Source organism: Anomalospiza imberbis, chromosome 1 (assembly GCF_031753505.1).
Source record: "Anomalospiza imberbis isolate Cuckoo-Finch-1a 21T00152 chromosome 1, ASM3175350v1, whole genome shotgun sequence".
Lineage (NCBI taxonomy): Eukaryota > Metazoa > Chordata > Aves > Passeriformes > Viduidae > Anomalospiza > Anomalospiza imberbis.
In genome coordinates this window covers 74,469,071-74,497,044 of record NC_089681.1, presented here as the reverse complement: position 1 = coordinate 74,497,044, position 27,974 = coordinate 74,469,071, and the positions used below count along the sequence as shown (strand labels likewise).

The window sequence follows — 27,974 nt, the reverse complement described above, 5'->3', positions numbered from 1 at the left end:
GTTTTATCTTTTAATGTTTATTGCTTTGAGCAAAGATGAAGGGTAACAATAATTGCCTCAATGAGATAAGCAAATCATTTTTCAAACACCAAATTTAATTACAAATGCTCCAATTACTTCCATTATTTATATATTTCCCCTACCCTTGGGATAGAGGGAAGAAGAAACCAGAAGACAGTTAAATGTTTGTCTTTTGCTTAAATTTTCTCTGAGTTTTGGCTTTATTTTGTTTGTTTCTTTAAAAAGCACAAAGCAATGTTTAAAAGCCCACTTGCTGAAATCTTAGGATCAGCAGTAGTTCTCAGCATGACACGCTTGAAGTTCTGTAATGAAACAAAGGATACACTTTTCTCAAGCCACAGTTAAATGTGCATGAGGTCAAAAACACTTTCCCACCAAGGTTCCTGTCACTTGACCAGGACTGTATGCTTACGATGAACACCCACTGGTTAGCTATTGTGAGACTAGATGTCTTTTCTTCCCTATGCAGCACAATGTTGTTTCCCCTAGCAATTCTCTTTTTGTAAAAATACACTTTTTTGGGGTGGTGAAGTGGGGGCCTGGAAACATTCTTGTAACGCCACTCTTATAAATATTGTCTTCCACTCGTGCATTAGCAAGACTATCCTAGGTTGTTAAATATGGGGTTTTTTTTCCCCCTGTGTATGCACTTTTGCAGACAGTTTACATAAGGATGACATAAATAATGTTTTGTTGAATGTTTCTACTGCTGGGAGTTTAATGCAGTGCTTGTGCTCCTTCTTGAAGCTTGACACAGATGTTCAGGTCACCTCTTCTGGCAGCTTTTCCCTAAGAGGTGTATTGCCAGTCTGACCAGAAATAGTCTGAATTTTGTGGAATAATATTGCTAATTGATGTAGCAATACACTTAATCATAAACATCCAAATGCTTGGATCCACACACAAATATGTGAGGCTGTTCCATTTCCAAGGAGCACTAAGTGTAAATGATGGTTTTGAATGGAGATGGGGAAAGAGACATAAAATGTGGATATAAAAATATAGGACTTTTTATTTTTCCTTCATGTTCAAGCTGTTTCACAAAGGGCACCCTTTCTGTGGAATCCAAAATGTGACCTATCATGCTGTTTATGAAAATGTTTCTCTGTTCCAATAAAACCCATGGCATGTCACCATTAAGATACATCAGCTCTGACACCAAGAACATTTGTAGCTTATACTGTAGGAACGCACACATAATAATTGCTGTTAACCACCACTTTCATCATGTTTCCACCAAGCTGAAGATAAACTTTATAGAGCATACTTTCAGCCCAACAAGCTAGCTGCTAGCTCTTTAAACACAGTCACACCTGCAGAATAATCTTCCAGCAACAGCTGTAGCTGTTGTGTGCATAGGTAAGGAGAGTTCACATGGTGCCATTAACCTGGCTTCAAGGCTTTAAGTAATGGGTATCAGCAAAAAAGCAGATGCAGAGCAACACTAGATGTCTTTGTCTCTAAATCTTGGGAGAGCAGTGCTAAGAACTGCTACATTATTTTCTTGCTGAAGTGGAAAGCATAAGGAAGAAATTAATTATCTAAAACAATGGTTTTCAACTTTCAGTCTGAGTATCCCTCAAGGCACCGGGATTACTGCTTAAGGGTTCTCAGCACATATTGCAAGAAAAACAAGCCTACTCACCATCAGCATCCACATCATGACAGATTTTTGACTTTATTAAAAAAACCCTGATCTGCTTATTAAAAAAAATTCCAAACAAAACCTGCAACCATCTGCAATCTCTCCACAGGAATCCAAACAATCTCCTATAAAACCTCTGTAAGAATTTAGTTTGACTGCTCTTTCACCAAACTTATCTTTACTGCATCATGCATTTTAATTATTATCAGATGCCTTATTTCAGGAATCACAGCAAACATCAGCTGATGGGTACTTCAATAAATAACCTTCTGCTACTCTGCTAGCGGGCTACAGAAGGGAAAACAGTGGTGGTGCTCTTGTAAGTAAGTTTCTTAAAGCACAAACTAAATGCCTTGTTTCCAAAACACCAAGCTTGAAGATGTTGTAACTACTCAGCCAAATTTTTCTTTCATTTGTATATAGTTTTCCCCTCAGTAACAGTTCATACAAGGTTCCTTCCACGCAAATAAAATAGAGAACATTCACTCATTTACATAAGAAGAAAAAATTAAGTCTTTGCAGAAGTCCACCATGTACTGTTTTGTGGTTTTTTATCTGTTGGCATTTCTTTCCTTTGCAATTACTTCTTTCTAACAAAAAGGCAGCATGGTAGTGCAGTAACTGATTGCATACAATTGACTTTTACATAAACGTGCATATTCCTGAGCATGTAACATACCTCCAGTTAATAAACACCTTTTATAAAATGTGTTCCACCTCCTCAGATTTTCACACGTCCTTTTGACAAGCTACACTTAGCAACTAATGAATTTCTTGTAAAACCAAGCAGTACAGCACAGAGGCCCTGAAACTGTGGAAGGCAAGTATTTTTGTCTGGCTGTACTTCCGTTGGACCAATCCTAACCCTTAACCCAAGTCAGCCAAGAGTTCGCGGACAGGAGGGAAAAGAGCACAGAGAAATAAGTAGACTGCACTCAAGCAGAGAGGATCTAAGAGACAAAACAATGTAAGCCAGACATGTTCCACAGCACATACTTCAGCCATATCCTCCCACAGAACATTAGTTTTCATTTGGCATGCAGCATGTAACTGCTTCTTATCTTCCCTTCTGCATGACTTAATATGAAATCCTTACTGAAGTATTATTAGGGCTTCAGGGAATCACAAAAGTGGACATCATGTAAGTAGTACACCAAAATGATAGCACTGTTCCACCAGAGAGAAGGCAAAAATCACAAAGGTTGGGGACCTTTGGAGATTAGCTAGACCATGCCCATTGTAGGGTTTACAGGGTTGCATCCAGGCATGTTTTAAGTATCTCCTGAGAAGGAGACTCCAAAACCTTTCAGGGCAAACGGTTTCAGTGCTCTGCCAGGCTCAAAGTAAAGCAGCTCTTTCTCATATTCAGATGGACCTTTCTATGTTTCAGTTTGTGCCCATTGCCCCTTGTCCTGTCACTGGACACCAAAAAGAGCCTGGACCCATCTACCTGAAACTCACCCTTAAGATACTTGTATGCATTGATAACGCCCCATTTAAGGATGGGTAAAAATACTTCACTGCTATAAAAGCATCAGCCCAAAGATCAAATTTTATTAAATAGGGCATTAAAAAATAGAGATTTAAAATCATCAGTGTTAACATGAAAAGAATACAAGCCCCACAAGGTCTCTTCAGAGATCAGATGTGACTTTTTGCCCTTCTTTAAGTTTGCAGAAAACATCTCTAAAACTTTATAGCTGAGTTAACACTCACTAGAAATATTCCATGTCAGTGTTTTCCCAGTGAGACCCTATACCATCTATTTTCCCATCCCATCGCAGCCAACATGCATCCATATTTTCCACTTACTCACTTCCATCTGTTTCCTGAGGGTCCCAGTAACAATACTAAAGCACAGTCATGTACAAAACCTGGGTGCCCATGTTAATGTATTTATGTAGAGACATTGCCAGATTGAAGAATTAGGGAATATCAATATCCAATACGAGCATTTTCAAGAGCACAGAAAGACCTTTCACCTTCACTGTGAGAAGAGCCCCATGGAAGTCTATAATTTCTCCCTGACCCATCACTATATACTACTTCTACCTATATAATTAGGGATACAGACTTGCTTTAATTGATTACCATGCTTGGGATTTGTTTACACTAAATCAGCTTTGTTTCCTTTATGACTGCATAGAAAACTGTTTTTCTAGCGTTGCTCAAGAATATTTTATCTCCAAGACATGCTAAGAGGAAAAAAAAGATTATTCAAAATTGAACTGAGAACAACATGGAATTTTAAAACCAAAACAGATGGAATAAATTTGGGGTATGCTAACCCCAAATGTGTTTCAAGTACAGTAAACTTTCTAGTGAGAATCAGCCTCCCTTTTAGAAAAAGATAAATGAAACAGATGGACATCTTGGAGAGAAGAAAAACCCAACACACATATAACGGTCACACACAGCAACACCAACCCAACAAGAAACCATCAAATTTAATAAAACCACTACTTGCTCGAGTAGAGAAAGTTTCGCAATTCAATAAAGTTCAATAAAGCAAAGCCCTAATGGAAGGGCTTTGTTTTATAATACATAGCCACAATAAGAAAAGAAGGCATTTAACTGCCATTTCCCTGAAAGTAAAAACCACATACGTTCCTCTGGTAGTGAGGTCAGAGGGTTTACTCAGAGTCCATAAATATATTTTTGAAGCTAAAGGGCAGGCAGCATGAGTTCTGACCCCCTCAAACTAGAAGATAAAGTTACCTCCAACAAACAGGCAAATTTTTGAAACGGGAAGGGAAATGGGAATTCTCATTCTAGTCCCAGCTTTCTTAACATTAGAAACATGCACATCTGTGATTAATAAACTGCTTTTTTCCCTAAAAAATAAATCAGCCATGTTAAGCTAGTTGATGACTTGAAAGACTCCACTTCATATTAACTATTTCCATATTGCTGGTTTTTTGAGTTTTACTGCAAGGGGCTACAGAACCCCTGGCTCCTTTACCTACAGAATCAAACTAAATCTGCTTAGTGCTCTGCACCTCTAAACAGAAAATGTTCCAAAATCAAAAATAAGAACATTTCACATTCTCTGGACTCTGAAACAGTGATGGGCAAAGACTGAAAAATGGAGCAAAGCAAACTTAGTAACCCTGACTGGCATGTCATTGTGCCACTGCAGATCTGCCACCCACCACAGACTTCAGGGAACAAAAAACTCAACCAACCAAACAACCAGCTGATCAATAAGATCTGCAGCAGGCACATTACCAGTGTCTGGGGAAAAGGGCTGTTTGTTGGTACAAAACACGGAGAGCACAAATCTACGGTGATGCAATTTAAGATTCAATATGCAAGGTGGAGTTGACAAGCATCTAATGACAAAAGTTCATAAAAGCCTGCCTGCATACACAGTGATCGCTTGTTATTAGATAAGATGAGGAAGGTGTGGAAAAGAAAGAGTGCAAGGATTATTTTAGTCATGGACACACATGCAGTTTCTGCCTGGGAACTGCTTTTGAGTAAGAGGGTACCAATCTGCCATGTACAAGACCATTCAGATAATTTTGTATGGGTTGGGAATTCCACTTCTCTCCTGCTGGGAATCCTCTTGAAAATATCCTTTCAGCCTATTTTTCTCAAACCAGTACTGGAATGTACATCAAAAGACATTAGATGTGTTTCAACTTTTACAAAGCCCTCATAACAGCAGTTACCATTTAAAGACAATGCAGCTTAAGCATTATCAGGCTTGTAAATAGGGCATTTCCACCATGCCCTTTGGGGAAGCATGCATTTCACTTGTGAGGTAGAGTGATATAACTTGCATAAAGCTATTTTCTTAAAAGAAATAAAATTAAAAAATCACAAAATGCAGAAAGCTGGTATTCAATACATAGAAAAAAGTCCCTCAATCATATTTGTGTCTGGAGTGGAACAAACAGAGCCTTCATTTCTGGTCAGCAAACCTTTCCTGTCATTTATTTCAAGTTAGGCACTATGCTGAAATACCAGTTAGTAATCTTTTAAGTATGTGAGCAGATAAAGAGTTCAACTCCTTAGCACATCTTCCCTGATTAATAAATTATCTATATTAATTTTGACTGATCTAGGCAGTAGTCCAGAGCACTTAGATTTACATGTATGCAATAATTAAGTCTTCCATGTCATCAAAAGCTGATTATCTTAACATCAAATAGACTGGAATTCTAAGCTTGAAGCTAAATAGTCTTCAGCTTCTCTTAATGAGATACTAAAGTGCCCAACAAGCAATTAAAAAAAAAAAAACCCCAGCCCTGCCCCTAAGACTGTCATCTTAATGAATTCCAAAGGTCTTTCTAATATTGAGAAAAGTCATTCAACAGACATATTTACAACTGCTCTAGAGAAAAGAATCAAGAAAACCTCTGAGTAAGAGCAAAAAGAATACACTGTTAATTTGAATTAAAAAATTAGTGGTATACGCCTCGAAGGTTTAACACACTTATATTATTGCCATGTTATTATTTTTTTCCTTAATATCTTCTCCTGCCTTCCTACCCCATAAATTTAAAACCAAGTTTTTGTAAACCAAGGTTTTCCAAGGTTTTACATTCAAGCTTTTAGCTAGTTTCACATGCATTACAGGGTGTACACAGAGAGCTGCAAATACAACTGCTATCTGTGAGCTAAACACCATCAAAATTCAGATGGGAAAAAACCTCCTCTTAGAACTGCTGGACAACTTTGCATCCCACACTTGTGTTGTTGTTTTTTGGGTTTTGAGCAGGAAGAAGGCATGACAGTGTGCCAGAAAAAAACCCTCCCAGGTTAAGAAAAGTAGTTCTGTTTGTGATTCCTGGAATTCAGACTACAGGGAAATAAAACCTCAGATCTAAATCTTGTATACTCCTACAAGCACAAGGCAGCACTACAGAAAGGGAGAGTGGACTTCGTGGGGCATTTCATTCTTTCCAGTAAGTTGCTATTCTCTCCTATTTTTGGAGAGAAATACATTTTGTGTCACAAGTAGGAAGTATTAAGACTTGACTGCTGAAGGATAGTTTCACAGTTTGTGAAAACCACAAGCTTTTAACAGATTAAATCTCAGCTTCCCTCTATGCAGCTTGTATTTTAATAGGCAGTGTCTGGATTTCAACTCTATTCTTTTGGCCACCTGTTTGCTCAGATTTAAAGATAGCTACGTCCATGTGCCTGGCAGGACACGCCAAGGACAGATTTATATAATTTAGCAGTGTTTCTCAGTCAAGTTCTCACTCTATGTCTGTGTACTGAGCATCCTTTTTACAGATCAAAGCAAGAGGCCTGATTATTTTAATATGATTGTCTCCCAAGGGAAGGGAGGGTGCATTTCCCCTAAACACTAACTGCACAGGCACTTCCATGCTTTTATGTAAGAACTAATGAACAGAAATATGTTCTAATTTTCAGGCAAAGGTTTCTCCTTTTCATGCACAACCTCCAGTGAGTTCCCTCAGGCCAACTGGGGCCATCATCCAGTTACGTATCTCTTGCACTTCACCTTATAGGACATCATTTTATCTGTGCTTCATCAGTGTGAAGGAGCACAGAAGATTATTTGCTCTTCAGACCTACAATAGGCAAGATTTTCAGTGACAGATTTACGTTACATTTAAACAACTCCCTCATAGCCCGACACACACTATGAAATTAAGAAAATTAAGGTGACACCTTTCTTTCACTAAACAGTTGAGAAAGTTCTTCAGAGTAAGTAGTGAAATAAAATTATAGAAATACTACTTTTCTATATTAGCAAGCATGTTTTCCCACAGTACCAATGTATTTTTCCAATTTTGCTTTAAATACAGTAGCTTGTAAGATCAAATTTATAAAAGTCTCACAAAGACTCTACTACATTACTCTTTTCCAAAGCATAGGAATTTTTGAGCTTTACTACAGAGACACAAATATTTTAAACTGTCTGTATGTGCTATTTGAGCTAGATGCCAGTATCAGGTATATATCCAGCTATTACAGAACAACCAAAGTAGAAGATCCGATGAGGGCCCAACCACTCCTCCCTCCAGAAGAAGAGATGCAGCAGGAATGACTGTTCCAGGCCCAGGGCTGCTGCCTCCTCAGTACCCTGAGCTGAGAGGAGCGGTGTACAGCTGCTCCCCCTGCTCCCCAGCACTGCTGCTGCTGGAGAGCTGAAGATCTCAGCACAGGAAGCTGTGGAGGGCACAGGACAGCTACTGAAGCAGTGGGAGCTGGCAGCACTCGCTCCCTTCCAACTGCTCCATGGCACAGCATTCCCTGCCTTTGACAAAACAAGCAGCCACCCAGTGCGGAGAAATGCCATCTGAGGCAAAGAATGGAAAAGAAGGAAGCAGAAACGTTGAACCTGGGCCTCATAGGCAGCGCTGGCGCTTAAGACAATAGATAGAGTTTAGCTGAGTGCTGACAATCCATCGTCCTTCTGCTTGCAACGTGCAACCCACCTCCCAAGAGCCACGCTAAGGGATGCCAGCAGCAAAGCTGCAGCTCTGCTTGTGGCAGAGAGCTGTATGTCACACACTACGAATGGGAACCACTCTTGACAAGATTCATGATGAGCAGTTTCAGATTTTAATTGGGGCAACTGCACAATTAATTATGCTCATCTGTTACTGAGCTGTAGGAGTTTTATCGTTTGCTACTCTTAATTTTTGCTGTAAATTTTTGCTCAGAAATGGATAAAAATAAACTCCAGTCCTAGAAATACAGCTCTGAAGCAGCAGAGAAACTCATCTGATATGCCTTGTGCATCAGTCCAGAAGAGGAAGATTATGAACAGATATGAAACAAAAATGTTCATATCAATACAGGTAACAGAACGGCCAATTAAAAGGGAATGGAAAAGGATGCATTCAGCAAACCCTCATCTCTGCTGAAAGCAGAGAAAGCTGTAAAGGAAGGGAGGGAGAGAAGCAAGTCTGCAGAAAATGTATGAAGAACAATTATCATCTCAGATGTTATTTAAACAACACATGCTATGCTTCCCTGTGCAAAAGCTCAGCAATGCAGGGCATCCCAATGGAAGGAATTTATCCTACGCAGATTTTAAAACAGCCCCCACTACATCAAGAAAAAGGTCATATACTGCTAAGATATTGCAAAAGCAAGTATGAGCAAGTCTGATCTCCAAAGGAAATAGCGAGACACAATTCTGCTGTACTACTGAAATTGAGAATGTACACACAAGAAAGTGAGGAAATTAGCTTCCACCACTTTACATAGTCAATATAAACAAGTCCCACAATTACATAGGCAAAAACTAATTCCACACAAAATCTGCATAAATGCTGAGCCAAAAGTATTTTTTCCTTTTGTCCAGAAGTTTGAAAAAAATTGGAGCAAGTATAACCTCTGATATGTATTTACAAATGCGTGACCTCTAGAAAATGGAAGTAGATGCATTTTATTCTCTCTCAAAATGCCTCAAAAGATTCCAACACATGAGAAAACCTCCAAAAATTCTCTAGTAAAACTGACAGAATATATGATGAGTCAATAAACACTTTAAAATACAAACTGTAGATACTACTAACAATTGCTAAGCATACCTTCAAGTGTACTAGTAAAGTTTATAAAGAGATGGTACACAGTGTTAGTATTAAGTTACAAAAATAAATGAACTTAAAGAAATAATGTCTTTATCAAATTTCATTTGTTTTAAACCCCTTAGTTATTAGACTACTCGTACTAAAAAAAAAATACTTGTTTCCTGTTCACCTACTGCAGTTACACATTAACCTAAATACACATAATAATCCAACAGCAATTTTAACAGTCTTATTTTCTTTTCCCCCCATCCTCTTGATTCAAAGCAGAAGAGCTCATTAGAACAACTAGCAATTGTTTGGAGCCACAGCTTTAGCAACAGCTGTACAAACACATCAATCTCAAGTTAGGAACTCTGCCATAAGCTCAATAATAATAATATACTCATACTGTTTAGCTTTGGGGCTATTACAGTAACTTTGGTCATTTTCTCTTTCCAAATGTTATACTGTTGTAGCCCTCAAAAACACATTGAGAAAGAAGTTTAGGGAACTGGAAGCCAAGACGGAATTGCTAAAATACTGATAAAAATGGGTCCTCTAAAATTCCTATAGATAAAAAATGATGTTTCCTCGTTATCCAATTAATTATATTGGTGATAGAGATTCATTATACAATGATGTTTGCTCCATACCCAATTAATTGATATTAGTGATAGAAATTCATTGTAAAAACATGACTTTGCATCGTAAAATGTTGACCTTTTTGGTGCACACACTGGAGCCCTTGTGGCCATGCCACTGCTTTCAGCCTCCCCACTGTGTAATGAGATGACTGCAGGTGATGACAGACAACTTCCTCCCAGTGCATTCCCACCTCAATACCTACATTACCAAGAGCAGACTTCGATGACAGTGATTAGAAACTGAACTGGTTTTATACTTTTTGTCTTCAGCTGGGAATGTAACCTGAGCAATACAATGAGAGCACATGTGATTTTAATAAAGGTCAGTCACACTGGAAATACAAGGGTTTTTTTAAGCAGATTCACCGTCAAGGTTGACTAGCAGGGAGCTATTGAAAGTCATAATGCCTATCTGCTGCAGAGATGCCTTTTCAGGATGAAGTATTTTAAGGGATTAGGAAAGGGGAAGATAGTGCTCGATAAATTCACCAATTTTGAATACAGACTGAATTAAAAGGGAAAAAGAACTCCTTGGTATAGAGTATTTTAAAACTATATATATAGTTATAAAGTATATAAAAATATATAGTATATACAGTATAAAGCATATTATAAAGTATTTTAAAACTAAAAATTAATGGAAGATGTGACATTTTATCTCAGTGTGCAATTCAAATACACTGAATACTGAATAAAACACTGAATACTGAAAACAGAATCATTGCCATGTTCGTTAACTTGATTACAGTTTCTTCAGGAATAATATATGCACTGCTGAATTATCTTTGGCATGATAAAGCCCGTATCATGCACATACAGAAAGTTACATTTTGTCATGCAAATTTTCCATTGTTTTTGTTTCCTTGAATTTCCCCAATAAAGCCTCAGGAGGAAGGTGATGCTGTGAACTGCCTTGTTCACCAAGTAATCTAAATTCCAATTCCTCACATCATTCCCCAGCTCCCATCCATCTAATATTACTTAAGTGGCCACAGGAAAATGATGCGATAAGATCATGGGAGAGCTGTCCAAAACTGGTTTGGATGTAGGAAACAAAAGAAAAAAAAAGGTTAAACAAAAGGTAAACTTCTTTTGAGAGGCAATTAAAAGGCAATAAACCAGAATTCTTATTACTTTCTTTAATTACACATGAAACAGAGGGAGGGAATGAAAGCTGTAATAACTTTTACAAAACAATAATTACTGCTTTTCTAAGTTATAGATTCAACTGTAAGCCTAAATTTAGGGGCAAATAAGTTATCTGGTGGAAACTAAGAAATTTAATTAGCTTCTATTATTTTTTTCTATGGAAAAAAACATTTCTTCTTTTCATCAAGTCCCCAGCATTTCCTACAGTGCCTCTAGACAGCTGATCTCTGTGAAAGTCTTCCTAGGGCAAACTACTCCACATAATCTATAAGTTGGATGGTGTCTTTTTGTAACCACTCACTCAAGAAGATTGACTGGAGGTATCCAGTCCCACGTTCAAATGCAAGGAAACAAAAAATAGGTTAAGTTGTTTAGCAAGCATACTTCACTATTATCTGTGAGGAAAACCAACCTTCACAGGGGAGGATTGTTAATGTTACTGATGTTGTCTTTTCAAAGCAGGATGGATATACTTTTATCACCCAAATTCTGTTCCTCTCATTACCTTCCCTAAAGGAGAGACAGCACAAGCCCAGATGAGGAAATTCAATGGATTGTTACAGCTGCTTGCAGCTCTGCTCAAAAGCAGATTATGAACATATTGCTCATTACTAGTCCTGCAATGAGCACCTAGAGGAAAATTTCATTATGTAAGGTGATAGACCATTCTAATGCTGCTGCTTCATTGAAGTAATTTGTTTGAAAGAGAGCTGTAACACAGCAAGAGGGCAATTAAGTTGAACTACGAATTGGAACAGTTCTTCTTTGCTCAGTTTAAGCCTATCAATTCAATTCAGATTTTTGACCATGATACAAAACCATATGCACCAGATGTTTAGATACAAGTATTCTCTGAGACAGCTGAAAAGGGGGTAAGGATGCAAATATAATTCTGGTATGAAATCAAACTCCACCCTTCTTTCCAAAGTTTTATTAATATTCCTTCTGGTCTCTCTCTGGGAAATACAAAATCTCTTGGTATTGATTGCTCATATGATGTTCCAGCATACTTTTGAAGAAAAATTTAGAAATTCTTCACTAAGTATTTTGATTATGCTTCACCAGCAAAACACAGGAATACAGACATTTTAGCAAAATCAAAAAATGCTTATATATAAACATTTTCTTCTTAATAAAAAAATGGAGTTACAAGTCCTTAGTACATGAAGATTGTATTATAACCCTAAAGCATACATTTTCCTTTTATATCTTTAAAATAAAGTTAAAACTCAGAACTGAGTAGCTGGTTTGAGAATGAGCTAGGGCTAAAAGAACAATTTTAAATTACTTTGTTTTCATGCAGTACTTAAAGTCTGAGTAGAAAGTGCTGCAGTAGAGGGAGCAGACTTTTAAGGATTAGAAGCAGAAGACTGCCTGGGGTTAACTCCATACACACCTCTGATCCACACTGCTGCTCAGTCTTGGCTTATTTCAAAGAGCAAGTAACCCACCTAAGAGCGACAAAAATGGCCTTTTCAACAGACTGAAAAGTCCAGTCCAGTTGAAAAGTCCGGTGCAATATATCCATATGAAAGGCGATAAAAGTTAGGAGTAGTTGAAAAGTGGATAATGTGGATAGCTGTGGATCTTATCTGCTCACTCAGAGCAAAAAACCTGAGTCTCAAACCTAGGTTCACAAGCAGGGATGGCAATTATGAAAGGACATCCGTATTTTTCTTGCATAAACTCCTATACCTCATAACATTTTGCTGTTCTTGTTATTGTTTTTGTTGTTTGTGGTTTTTTAAGGGGGATCTTGGGGTGTGGGAGGAGGGACTGGTGTACCATTTTCTACAGGATCTACTCCCAGGTCTGGCTGGCTGTGTGACTGCTGGTGTCGATGCACAAGAAGCAGCTGGATCATATGTGCAAGCACAGGGTAAATAAACTAGCAGTACCTGACATGTAGCTCATTTTTTACTAACCATGAAACAGCACCTCCAGCTAACTCTGGCAAGTCCTGCAGCTTAATGATTCGGAAAAGCAAAGAACAAGTGAGTAAGGACAGGGAGGTCAGGAAAGCAACAACTTTGCATGTGTAACTTTATAGCTGCTACATGAGCTCAGTTGAAGGAGGATTTTTGTTGCACGCTCTTTGTGGAGATAGAAAGGCACATACAGTACATACTTAACAGCTTCCATCTGTATTCTAAAAGAATAGACTTTCAAAGTGTATATGTGAATTTGTGCCAAGAATTACACCAACCCATTAGTAATAACTGGACTCTCCCACTGCATCCTCTCAGTTCAGTCCTCAGAGATTTTTACCCTCTCTTGGACACCATTTGCTAACAATTACTTTACAGTAAAAGCATCCTGTTTTATGGATGAATTACTTCTGAGGCTTGATATATCATAAAATGTTATGAAAGAGGAAAAAAGAAAGATAGTTTGATTCACATACATTCTTTTAAGCAATCTACTGTACATATAATAAATGTATTTCTTCAAAGCTAATTCTCTATTCTTTCTCTACTCCTACAACCACTCTTCCTCCTTCAAAATCCAGGTCCCAGATGGTTAACAACTTCAGGATAAATTTGGGGGTTGTACATTTATTCCCTGGATTTTATCAATGATATTTGCCTCTCAAATTTTGCAAGTGAAATATAGACTCACACGATCCACTTAGAGACTAAAACACATACATGCTATTGTTTCTTCCAGCTCATAAGGTAACTGAAAAAATGTGTTATTTTCAATATTCAGCTCCAGATTGAAATGATCTCTCCAGCTAGATAACCATAAACAACTTTAGTATTTATCTTGTCTCTCTTGTCTCATATGCAAAGCATTTTAAGTTACAGAAATGGGTGGAATTACCATGAGAATTGGTTTCCTCCAACCAACACCACTGCTTTCTCCAACTGATATCAGAAAAAGGCAAAATACAATACTTACACATTAGTTTTTGTAGTTTCTTGCCAATTCATTACTCAAAGCCCTATTTTCTTTCTCCCTATATCTGAATGAGTTTTTCTTCCTTCAGACTTGATGCATAAGTGGGGCAAAAACTCAGACCATTTAATTAAGTAGGAATACATAATTATTAATTGTAAATTTATTCTAACATTTTAATAAAAAATGTACCTAACTTTGTAATTCCTTAAAAAAATCTTTAAGCAATGTCAAAGTCTTCTACAAATAAAATCATGCACTAGAGTACATTCTGAATATTAAGCCTAAATCCCACATTACCAGTTTAAAGTTTTCAGTGGCAAGTGATACTACAGATAAAATTTTTACTTGCTCCAGTTCAAGAGATGGCATAGCTACAGTTATGCTGGTATGCAAGTAAGCTTTGATCCCCTATTATGAAAGGCTATTGAGCCTCCTTACAGCATGGTCTGTGTGCATGGACATCTGTTTTTAAGACACAGAAAGGGAACAATGAAGAATATTTGTGAAATCATGTATGTTTGCCAAGCAAGACCTCATATGTGTCTATGATCTTAATTTATGGTCATAATGGAAAGCATCTCACTGATAGGAACAGACTACACCCAGCACTTTATAAAATGTGTTTTGTAAAAATTATTTGGAAGTAAACTAACCACTGCAACACCAACAGTTTAAAAGTGAAGCAAAAGAGCTATAGCAAAGACAGGAGAATGCAAAGCAACATGAAGGGGAGAAGATTGCTGCCGTGCCATGAACAGAACTCCAGCAGACTACGCAGTCACAGCTCTGGGTGAGCACTTGCTCTAAAATATTTTTCTGCAGAACATTCTGCCTATCAACTACTATTTATAATCAACTCCTTTCACTCCCACCTTCCTGTAAGAAGTACTGTAAACCTGTACTTGCTTACTTCTAAAAAGTGGAATAATTGCTGCTAAAGGAAGCGATTGTGTAGCACTTGGGGGCTACAGAGCAGCCTTCTGAGAACACAGCTCTATTGCTGGATCAGAGATGACAGCCTGCTAACATTAACTCCCACTGGCTGGAACTCCAACATCCCGTTACCTTTTGAGGATCTGCTGAGAGGTACGACCATCCACTGACACACCACCCTATTTCAGAGGGCTCTGATAAGATTAATTCCTATTACATCCTTGATTTCATGTTTGCAAGCCTTCTACCACCCTCCTTCTCCTCTCATCCATCCATAACTGCAGTTCGGATGTTATCAAATAACACTGATTATAACTTGCCATTTGCTGATTTTTTTTGAGTATATGCACACAGCATACAGCAAGAGGTACATAAGAAGGCATCCCAACAGGTGCATCAGATCCAGACACTAAAGGTTAAAACTGTTTTGTCCTGGAGACATTTCCAACGTTTTAATGTGTATCATACAAACTTGTTCAGTAGCAATAGAGCAAATGCCAAGCACAAATACTGTTTCCTGTTTAAAATTACAAAGGAGGAATGGGAGAAGACCCATCAAGAATGAGTTTAACATGAACATCCTTACCCTTACCTCTGTGCTCCTCCAGTTGAGACTGAAAGAGCATGGCTTACCTCCATGTCACATTTCAGAATCAATGCTGCCTCTAAATAAATTTCACAGACTGATTTATTTCCCAACTGCCTTTTCTTTTCAAGATCTATTTCCTCAAAAGCATTACTTCGCAACAACAATGTAACAGAAGTGACACATACTGAATAATCTATGATCTCCTTGGTCTAGCAGCAACATTCTAAGAAAATGTCTGCTAATCTCTTAAAATACTACCATTAAAAACGTTTTACAGAGAAAGAGTTACCATTTTTCATTTCCTTAGATCAACTAAAAAACACCCATAAAGTAGCACATGCCTCTTACAGACTTTTTCTGAAAGAGTTTGCTGTATAGCATCTCAGTAGTTTACAGAGAAGATTAATTCCAACACTTCTCCCTTTCCCCATATAGGTCCTTTCTGTAATAGTCTGCGTTTTCTGGCTGGGGTCAGATCAGAAGGAGGGGAGAGTAAAGAGAGAAGAAGGAAAAAAAAGAAAATCTTACTAAACTGCCGTGATCTGAAAACATCCCAGAAAAGTCAACCAAACTGCCTCCCCCTTCCCATTGTATCTTTACTGCACATATTTGTACCTAAATCCAGGATCCAGTATTTACAGCCACTCGGCTGCCCGTTGCCGCAGCAGGTAGGATTTACTGAGTGCAGAGATCCCAGAGTGTCAATCTGTTTAATCCTGTTCGGCATGGTGAGGAATCAGCTGCTCCGATACCCACAGCTTCCAAAGAACCTACTCGCCTGCAGCCCGGGATGGGTTTCAGCTTCTCCTGAAGCGTTCACCCAGATAACGTTACAGGCAATGCCATCAGAATGAGGAAGTCGCTCTTATCTTCTCAGGCTGGTTTAGACCCCTGCCTGCCGTCAGAGCAGCTCCTCTCTCCTCAGAGCAGGGATGCTCTCCTCTGACTCACTGAACACAATTCCAGTCTTTAAATTCACATGTGGGAATAGCCAGATGCAGCAGATTACACTCTACCGTAACTACCCTAATTGAGGCTCAGGGTGATCTTAAAAAATACAGCAAACCAGCAGTTTTTCCTCTCAGCCTTCAGAAAAGAGGCAGTCTAGTACCCCTACAAAGCTCTATAGTAACCAAAATGCACAAAATGAACCTTTAACATCTCTTTTTATTTTACACTGCATAGTTAGTTTTTAATGCTTTAGCTAAAGGCATAAATAGAAAAAAAGATGAACTTTTTCCATTCAGCTAAACCATGCAGTGCTTCCCCTGGAATTTCCAATTTTCCTTGACAAACAACAGATTCTGTCCTCACCTTCACCTTCCCCCGAGCCTTGTTTGTGATAATCAATCAGTCAAACCAAACCCCACAATACTAGAAAAATCCACACCATTTAAAATTTTAATTTAAGATCTTACCCTGATTTAAATTACATTGCAGATCTGTTTCACCTCTGAGCTCATATTCTGCAAGATATATTTCTAGTTCATTAAGCTGTATTCCTGTTCAGTAAACTGAGACTGCATGTATTTTAGGTTTTGTACATGCATTCTTCACCTAGCATGCCACAAAAGCATTTGTCTATAAATATTAAATTATGCTTTTAATTTTTTTAGCTATGCAAACCTAGAGAAGATGTTTGGTTTCTTCCCCTGAACACATTATCAGCTAATTTTAAAGGAGCTACATGAAGCTACATTCATTAGATAGATAAACAGCCAAAGCAAGAATTTAAATTTTGTAAAAACAGAAAGGAAATTCTTTCCAATATTATATGATCATTGGGAAAAAATGCCAAAAATGAGATTGAACAAACAATACTATATAGTACACAAACATCTAGAGGAGGTAAGAAGACAATAAAGCAATGAAGGGGTTGCCAATGACACTAGCAAAAACAAATGCATGTAATGCAAGGATAAATAGGAATTATATGTGGAACTGAGAGTCTATAGGGTCCCAAAGTCAAAGCAAGCTTATCCCTAGCATGTAACACAAGTTGGATACACACACCTTAGCCTTTCTGCAGTGTTGAAGAATTATGGTCACCCTCCACCTGAGAATAATCTTTTGCTTTTTAAGAACAGCTAATCTAAATTCTGAATCAGTTTTTCCTTCATAGCCTCCTGGACTGAAACCATTAATTCTCATTCTTGATCAATTTTCTTTTGACCCAAAGCAACTTTCAAATGACACTGAATTCCTAAGGGTGGGGGTATTGCGAAGGGGGCAGGGAAGGCAGAGGAAAAAAAAACTCTCTTTCTCCAGGGTAAGTGATCTTTTTCGTTTACCACCTACAGGGAGACTTCCACTAAGGCTAGTTTACACGTCATGGAATTGTAGAGCATCTGAAAATCATTCTAGTTTCTACGTGAGTAAGGAAAAAAAATATTAAACAATCCATTGCTTTTACTCAGCAATTGTTCCCATGCACATTGAGCACTCAAGAATATCCAGCCATTCTTGTTGCGGTAAAAGTCTCACACCTTTAACCAGCATCTGGTTAGATACATTATCAATACAGCTTTGAAACAGTGATTTCCATATGTAAGAAAACTTCTGACCAAAAGAGAGCAAAATTTATACAAAAACCTGGTTTTAGATTGGTTTTATTTTGCTTTTTAACTGCATGAATACTGCCCTTATAAAACTGATAATATATGCAGGAAGATATTATAAATGCTCTGGGAACTGCATCATTTGCAGCTTGCTATTGCAAAAAGTTCTTCTGTTCCTACTGAGAGCAAACACTGTTATTTTTAGGTTTTGCTTTTACCCCTTCTCAGAGAAAAATGTGACAAGCAAATCAAGGTAGTGAAGGAGAGAGAATGACTACATGGACTGTCTCAGAGTCATATTTTGCAGGTTACATGGTTAAGAAGAAAGTATCATGGATACACAGTTGTCTTGGATGACCCAGTTTTTGTAACATGCAATTGCTTCACAGCAACACTGGAGTGGAGACAACAGACCCCACATGAATGTGGTGCAGAGCCGCTGGGCGCATCAGGTAAGAATTTGGTTGAAAAACATCTCAATGCATATACTGAAACAATAGCTACAACTTCATTGTGATCCGAGGCAGAGAGCTCAGACTTGTAAATTCTCCTGAATGTAAGGAAAAGGCAGATGGCTACTATATCACAAACCCAACATTTCTTAATTTAACAGGCAGGGACCATTATAAAACACCACTGTCACCTCAGATCACACTTAAAACACCTCAAGATATATCACAAGTCTCAGTTTCTGAGACAGGGACCTGTATCAATACATGTAATTTTATGCCCAAACAGGCAGCCTATTAATGTCTTTCCATGGTTCAGGCTGTACCACAAAGCTCTCTTTGTCCTTTAGCTCCATCCGGTTTTCTGTATTCCAGTGCCATATCCTGCATTAGCTACCCCTGTCTGCTAGACAGCTCTTCCTGCAACTCCTTGCATCAGCAGTTTTTTGTAGGAACCCATCCTTGGTAATAACAAACCAGTCAGGTAATCTTAATTCCGCAGGCAGGAATATGTCTACATGAAAAACATCTTTAGGAAAAAAAAAAATCCCAAGCTGGGAACAGAGCACAGGCTCAGCCTAGAAGAGGTTGGACTGCACGGGGTGTTGCACAGCAGCAGTGAGCTGCCTCTGCTTCATCTGCTGCTCAGTATTTGAGACCACAGGCCATCAGGAAAACAAACTCTGATAAAATTACTAATGAGAAAAGCTCATATATTGATGTGTGCCAGTTGACAAAAATTGAAATAGTTGTGGCTCTTTTTTTTTTTAAGTAAAATTAACTTTTCATTTTCATTAATGTTTCATTTTTTGCCTTACCTGTGTAAAGCTGAAATGAGTTTTCTTGGTTATACACTTTATATAATATCCTTGAAAAGAAATCAATAGTTATCTTCATTTCTGAAAGAAAAGTAGGCCCTTCGCAATTTAAGGTATTTCTCAGTTACTTAGAACAGGGACAAAATAAATGTCCAAGTGAAAATGTTGTCTATTGAAGATTTTAAAATTCCTGGCAAAAGAGTCCACCCATTTTAAAGACAGCATTTTGCAAGAAAGACTACATCCCAGTGATTAAACAAAGAAACTAAAAAGGAAAAAACCCAGCTAGCAAAGCCCTCACTGCACATCCCAAGTAGATCATGTAGCACATACTTTGTATGATAGACACAAAGGCAGCATCAGATGCCTGTATCTATTACTACAGCGAAGGAACGGGATCAACTTTCTGTAGTTAATCTCAGGGATCACTGATGGACAACGTCAGCACCCCAAAACCATTTTAAGGTATTAACATTTTGCCAGCTCACCCCAGCACAGAACTAACAGCTCACCAGTCTCTGCCATCGACAGTCAACAAATTAGCTCATTACAGCTTCAGCTTCTCACAGGTACCAGCTCTTAACTGCAGTGTCTGCACCCACCATTTGCCACTGTATTAACTTCCTTATGGAAGTGCTACTTCGTGTGAGGCTTCTATTAGTAGTCTTGCATGTAAGAATGGAAACATTCATCTCTTCTTTCATTTAACAGGACAACTGGAGTAAAGCTGACTGCGTTTCTCATACTCCTAAGATATTTGCATGACAATAGAAATATATAATAGAATTTTATTAAAATACAGATTAACAGCATTCCAACTTAATTGGAAGGCCCCATTACATTTTGCACCATCTTGGTGAAAACAAGCAGAACAAGAGAGGGAGGCTAATAAAATGCAGAAATTCCAAATTTAAATACCAATTCTGAGTTGCCTGAGAGCAAGAAGCTAAAGAGCCAACCTTTCTTCCTTAATATCTGTCTTGGCTGACTGGGGAGGTGTCTGTGTTTGAAAGATTATAGCATGAGAAAACACAGCTTCAATATCGTTCTCAAGCAAAACTAAATCTCTCCTCTCTGGAATCTTGCCCCTCATATTCCTGACATTCAATTTAAAAAAGTAATTAATAGATTTTGGAATCAGTACTACAAAGTTTCTTAAAAAATTCTTGTTCATCTTAGGAGAGGAGAAACTTACATGAGATATCTGCAATTAATAGAAGTAAATTCTTTATTCAGTTCTACCAGGATCTAAATGTCCCAATTTCAAAACAATTTTTGAAGTGATCTATGAGACAAATGCTTCCATGATTTAGTATTACACAGTTCTTACAATTCTGAGTCACGTTTCTGCATACGGGAGAGAAAAGATTCAGACTTCTAAAACTGTGCTAGACCAAAGATCACCCCAAACTAGGAGTCAAAGTTAGTCATAAATCCATAACTATTAAAATTATTGAACTAAATAACATTGCACAAATCAATAGGAATTTATTTACAATATGCATTTTGCATTAAAAAAAAATCAGGCTGACTTTCCATACAAATCCTATCTTTGGCAGCTTAGGCACTCTGTCCCACACCAGAATACTCTAACACAGTGAAGAAATTGTAGACAGCAAAACCACATCAATAAATAAACCTGAGATTGAAACTTCAAATATGAGCTCCCACACTACCATCAAAATTCCGAAAGGAGCCTAACTTTGCCTTTTCCTCAGTGTACAATGTGTGCACAGTTTAACTGCCTGGGGTACAGCTGTGCCACTAGGATCTGGTTTCTTTAGCCCCACACACAAAGATCATCCTGTTCCCAAAAAATAGCCTCGCTTCTCCTCAGTCTCAGATAAATAGCACTGCCAGGCTGCAAGGAGCGGAATCATTACAACAGCAGCTCTTTGGACTGAACATTCAGAGTGTTGTTTCCTGTTCTTTACTACCCCTGCTGCCAGCTGCCAGAGACACTTTAAACTCAATCAGTCAGAAATAGTATTGTGCAATGAATTGTGTGAACATTCTTAATCTGAGATTTCCAAGAGGTCCCTTCAAAATACTGGTATTTTTCAACAACAAAAAACCCCCAAATAACCTGTAACCAATAACCACCTCCAACAAAACACCCTGGCTATCCCACCAGCTAGCAAACCTGAGAAAAGTATTTTCTGATTGAGGGTGGAGATATTTTCATCTGGGTGATTTATAGCCTTCCATTCTACATCTTGGGTCAAGAGCAACTGATACCAGGACACTTAAGTACTCAGGCTTTAATTAAAAATTTGGAAAGTGAATCATGTATCCAACTATTCAGTCATCCAGACTAGGATCTAAACAAGTCCTTCCTGTCTCCAGCTTTGCAGAACATGTCCTAGCTGTTGCTCATGCCTAGAGTAAGAAAGAATATCAAAAAGCACATGACACAGTAAATTCTCTCCCATCTTAATTATTTGGCTATTATTTACTTGAATTTTTAACTCTCTTCTGTGCTGTAGCCAAGGGATTGGAGCCTATATACCACTTGCAAGAATGAAGAAGCCTTTCAAAGAAATGGTGAGATGTTCAGTGTCCCTGGTCTTCTGTTTATCTGGAAAAGCTTTGGGAAAATTCTGACTCCTCAACAGAGTCACCACTGCAGCATGCCAAACGAGCTTGAAAAATCCCAGCCACTGTCAACAAAACCACAACAAACCAGCTTTAGATAATTCAAACAAAATATTTTGGATGAGTGTAAGGAATTTTGTTTCACATATATTCAGTACTTAGCAAGGGGTGGGAGGGGAAGAAGGAATAGGCCATGTGTAGTTTGTACTTTGGAGAAAATACAAAAAGTGTTCCAAGCAAGAAATATTTGCTGTCCTAATGAGACATATTGAAGAAACACTCAGTTTTTTATATTAATTTTATTATACAAGTCACCCTTCATCATTCTTTTTTTTTCCTTTATTTCCACAAGGGGAAACAGACGATTGGTGTGAAAAAAAATCTGGTCAAAACAAGTTTTAATTTTCCAAACCAGTTTTAGCTGCATATACAGTGGGTTTGGATTCTTTTTAGCATAAATTTCTTAGGTAATTATCTTAACTAAAAATGCATGCAGTCAAAGACAAAAGAACATACTCATCAGAAGTGCTCAGAATACTGAATTGCTCTTGACTTAAATTTTCTTTAAGTAATTTGGAAGGAGAATGAACAGTTCTACCAGGTCAAACCAGGTCATTAAGAACCCAAAACAACAAAAGCAAAGCTTTTAAAATGGGACACATACTCCCCGTAAGAAGTTCTGATGCTGAAGTTCCATACAAACGCATCTGGACAAATTACTTCTTTCTGCTGCTTGTTATTATTGACCAAAACACTTTTCTTATTCTACTTCTCCTAAGTTCAAATTGAAAAAATGTTATTTGATTAGTTACAAAGGTTTACTTCACTGCTACCTCTCCTCCTTTTGCCTCTGCTCAGTACTGCTTACCACAGGTCCCTGTAACAGATCAGGTTAAGTCACACGGCCCTCCTAGGTGTGGCAGATGGAGCACAGCCACAATCCAACACCCTGCTGCTTCAGAAAGCAGGAAAAGCACACGGGCTCTGAAAGCACCTGAGTGGATTTCAAAGAGAAGTATTTAACACAAAAAACCCTTGCATACTTTCACAGCTTCCTTTATTATGTTAAAAAAATACTTGAGCTAAATGAAGCAACCTCCTCAATATTCCTCTGCACTACATCTAACAGAAGAGCAAAACCAGAAATGGGCTTTTTCTCTCTTACTCTAAGCTTGGATGTCAGACGCCCTGTTTTTGTAAATTATAAACACAGATTTGTTACTAAGTATGTTTAAGTACAATTGAAGGCTACCTTTACCATAGGCACAACAGAAAGGAGGAGCAAAAAAATCCACAGGACTGAGGTTTATTATGCTTTCTTTACTTTGACTATCAGATGATAAAACACAGAAACACTTGAAATTGTATAGTGTCAAACAATTCCACAAATGTGAGAGTTTCTGCATTGTAATTAACAGGGTTTAATATCTACTCTTAATTATAAATGCAGCATAACTCAGTCCTGAAAAAGATCAGACATTTCTGTTTGGGTTATGCAGAACATGTTTTACATCCATTTGAAAGAAAATTAGCTCTGAACCAAAGAAATTAATGTGATCACACCACTGACAAAATTTAAAAGTGTCAACTTCCTACAAATTACATCATCACTCTTTAGTAAAATTGTGACAATGCAATCATGAAATAGCCACTCTAAATCTATGCTTTTGATATTTCAGTAAGTTACTGTAGTAAATCAGTTAAGACAACAATGCTCCTTTAGGACAGCAACTAAAATTCAGGTGCCAGAAAATTGTTTTAATTGACACAAAAGTTTTCCATGTTCTCTTTTTCCAGTTAGTTTCTCTTGAATAAAGCATGCCATCATGGTAGAAGTATTAGATTACTAATAATGTTAACAATAACAGAGTGAAGCTTTGTTGTTCCACAAACAGCAAAAGACAGTCAAATGCTGCTACTTTTAATTTACTTCAGCTCTGAAGACTGTAACTTCACACAGTCTTACAAAGGTGATGTGAATAGGCACTAGAACCCACTGCCTGGGCTTTTACTCAAGCAAGCCACCAGGACACAAAGAGACCACATCACAGAGCTCCAGGGTACCACTTGCTGTAAACACCAGCTCTTTAGATGTTACTCTGAGACTGTAAACAGAGCTCTGAGCCAGTACTTTCCAAACTGATTCTGGCATGACTATATGTAGTCCTGCCACATCTTTAGGATGAAAGGTTAAACACACTTAAGCCTGTTCTACCATATCATACCATATCAACCAGCATTTAAAATATATGTATTTTGTTACTCTTGAGACAATGAGAGAAGTCAGCATAAAATGCACTAGAACCGGCCAACAACTAAGTCAGGCCATGACAAACTCTCTAAAATAGACTGGCTACTGATATAAAAATTTTAATATATGTGGCTAACAATTTGGTGGTTTTCACCAATCAAGTTCTTCCTGTTTAACACTGCCTAAAGAACACTTCAATGTAGTCAACCAGTCCCCGCCTGTCATGCTGGAGACCAGGGTTCAATTCACCAATGGGGAGGTGATTCTTCCTTCAAGGGACGTGGTCAGTGGTGCATTTGGCAGTGCTGGCTAAACAGGTAGGCTTGATGATCTTAAACCCTAGCAGCTTTCCTACCTTCAGCATATCTGTAGGTTCTTATATGCAGCTAGATTTCCCTGGACTCCATGTTTAAAGCATCTCCCTATCACTGATACTTTGAAGCTTATATTAAAAAATAAGCATACACTTAATTAGGTAATGACCACACCCAGTGTGGTGCAACAAGCACAACTGGAGTTTTTCACAAGGAGAAACACTGTTTTTGATTCCTTGCCATTTCTTAGGTGGAATAAACATATTTGGGGACAAAAACCTTCAGCATTTCTGATCGCTCCAAAGGCACTAAAAGGAGTCCAAGACTCCAGGAAATACTTAGAACATACCAAGTCTCTGCTAGCAATTCTAACTTTTTGCACAGAGTAACTCAAGTTCCAAACGGCCTCAAAAACCCATGCAGTCTAATCTTCTGCCCAAAAGGATGGGTCAGTTATGAGATCAGACCAGCATACTTGGGGTGTTGTCCAGTCTGCTCTTGAAAACCTGACACACGTTTAAGCTCTTCTCGTAATAGGGACTATTCCTGCTGCACTGTAAATGGTTAACAAACAGTAGAGGTTTGCCACAGTTGGCTTACAACCACAGGGAAAAATTACAAGATTTTGGTAATCAAGGATAATTTGATATCAAGTTTACCTAAGATGATCTTTACTATTTATGCCTGCATGTCAGTTATGCAAATGTCTTCTGTTCCTACAGGAGTTAACCATTATACATGCATCCTAGAAAATGCAGACTGCAAATTTCTGAAAAGCATTATCAGTATGTTTTCCTGGGATCATTAAATGTTTTTATTAACTTATCACAACAGCCTCTTTTACACAGTTTGCTCTAAGAATTCCATCACTTTTTTGCTTCCTTGTTGGACAATAATGAATTTAGGTTCACTAGTTGTTTCAGATAGAGGAAAACTTATTACTATTTGTACTCAGCTCAAAACTAGAAGAAAACAAGCATGTCCTGAATTGTAATTATACCTATGTCAGTGAATATGCACTCAAAATAGAAGTGAAACATTGCATAATAATGCCATCAATTTAAGAGATGTCAAGGGCATCTGTAAAAAAGCTTCTGATAGTTACATTAAAAGTGATGCAACATTTCTAGTTTAGCATGCTATTTTACTATTTGCAGGAAAAGTGAAATGAAATCAATGGAACACATTCAGCAGCCTCCTCACAAAAACAGAATTGGAGGAAGTCAGTGGAACCCTAAATCCTGCTGGTTCCACCTGCAGGCAGCAATGATGACAGATGATGTGATGTAATGTGAGGATGTCCCAAAAAGTGCACAAGCTCTAGCCTGCTCCTTAAAAAAAAGAAGCAGCAAGCAAAATATGGGTAACAAAAGCACCCTCATAAAGTAATTCTCGACACTTCAGCAATTTTTTAAAGTTTGTTAGAACTGAAGAGGGACAAGTTAAAGCAAGCAAACAACACTTCAGGATGGTTTTCTTCAACTGCAAGACAGAAACAACATTTGCAGGATATGATTTGAGTTTGTACTCTATTCTAACCTTGGTTAGAAAAAGAAACTGCTGTCAAAGGAAGGCTAATTGCAAGCAAAGTAACAACTCTCCTGGGAAACCTAAAGCCATCAGAATTGCTGGTTTATATCCACCCTCTACCTCCCAAAGATCAGCTGTGCAAATACATCTGTTCTAAGCAGATACTTTTTATGCACCCATTTCCTTTCCAACTACAATATATACGAGAAATATATTTGGCAGCTGTCTGGGACCAAAAGTAGATTCAAGTCAGTATTATAAAAATTTCTGTTTCTCAGCTGTAATACTGAGCTCCCAAACAGGGCAAAATCCTTTCATTAGTTATGTATGAAAACTCCAGAGACAAATTAACCATGCACTTATGCTCACAAATAGAGTCAGCATGGGAAATACTGACATATCTCACAAGTCTTTCTGGGTTGCACTACGATAAAAGAATAATGGAGGAGTTAGAGGCAGGTTTATGCAGAAATCAATCCTATGATGTTTCAGAGTACCTGTGAATTTGGTAGAGAGAACTTATCTAGAAATTCAAATTGTGAGATGCACCAAACCTCCTTGTCTTGTTTAAGACTGCACAATGCCAAGGAAGCAATTCATAGAGACTTTACTAATTATCAAGGCTCAATTAGAACTTGGCTATTAACTCTGACTATCTGACACAGTTTGGCTATAAAACTCAATGCAAAGATTATTATCTAATGGACTACAGTCAATTGATGACATTTTACTTAAGTTTACTTATGCTCAGATGATGTTTTTAACTGCAAACTCAACTAAAACCACAAGGTGGGAAAGTCGGGAGAGAGAATTCTTGTTTTACTTTATACTTCAGCTACTTTATTTATCTGGACTAAGGCATGAGAACATGTTTTAAAAAATCACACACATACAACCTAAATTCAAACCATCCTTGCCACTATTAGACTAGCAGTGCTTTTGGGAAAAATATTTGTGACTAAATGAAAATCTATGATTTATTACACTTTCAAAACAAATGGTAATTTTGAAGTTGAACTTCAGCTATTAAAATGCATGCATCTCTGCTGAAGCTCAAGTCTGGCTGATAAATAAGCTGAACTGACACTGCAGCACAGCCTCTACAATTTTTTTCTTAATCAAAACATGTGGACTGTCAAATTCAACTGACTGCTCAGCTTTGCCTCTCATGGGCTCCTTGAAAGGCTTTCTATCAGCTCGCTATCTGGATGGGCAGCCTGTTACTTGGAAGTTTTATGAGGAAGTAATTGATTCATCAAGCAACAGAATTTTTAGATTAAGGTTTGGCGTCTCGTACAACTCCAGCATATTCCTCTGTATCACTTTCTGCATGCAATCACATCTGTCTGTGTAGCAGCAGCAGCAGATCCCTCTTGGTTTGGTGGCCTGGAAACGAGAGTCCCCACCTTCTGCCACCTGGCCCCCAGGCAGCACAGCAAAGCACGTACCCCACCAGCTCATTGTTAGGAGTTACTTTCCCCTCTGGCCTGGGCTGTAACTCATTTCCTGCAGCTGCAAACGCTGTCAGGCAGTCTCACAGGCAGCGCTCTGGCTCTGAGCCACGGGTGGGGATCCTTTTTCCTTGCACATGGCCTCTGCTTCACTTACTTGCAGTCTCAAAACAGCAAATCCTCCCCTTCCACAGCCTCCCTCTGCTCCTAAGCAAACAACTGCTGCTGCCCAAGTCATCCTTCTTTTCTTCCACTACAAACAAGGACTCCTTCTTCAATTATTCAAACTGGATGCCCATTTTGCTGGATCAAATTCTCCTGCTGATACACAGAGCTTCCTCTTCCTGTACTGAACAGTATGTAGACTCAACATGAAACACTCCCTTTCTCAAGCATAGTTTCAAAGCTCTCAATCACACCTGAGACTTTTACCTTTACTCTCTCCTCCTTTCATTGAAAACTGGTATTCTGAATAGGATCCTGCTTACATGTGACAGCAAGCTTACTTAATATGTAACAAATTCAAGACTGTTTTAGCCCATTCTGTGGCCTCAGTTATAAAATCTCTGTCTCTTCTTGGGAAATATCTCTAGGTCACCCACACTTTCTGTCTCCCTGAATTCC

General features: G+C 38.1%; 1 protein-coding gene across 3 annotated transcripts in view; it reads right to left on the bottom strand.

The window, feature by feature from the left end:
* TRIO (trio Rho guanine nucleotide exchange factor) overlaps positions 1-27,974 on the bottom strand; it is a 241,893-nt gene that overhangs the window by 33,519 nt on the left and 180,400 nt on the right. The window lies entirely within an intron of this gene.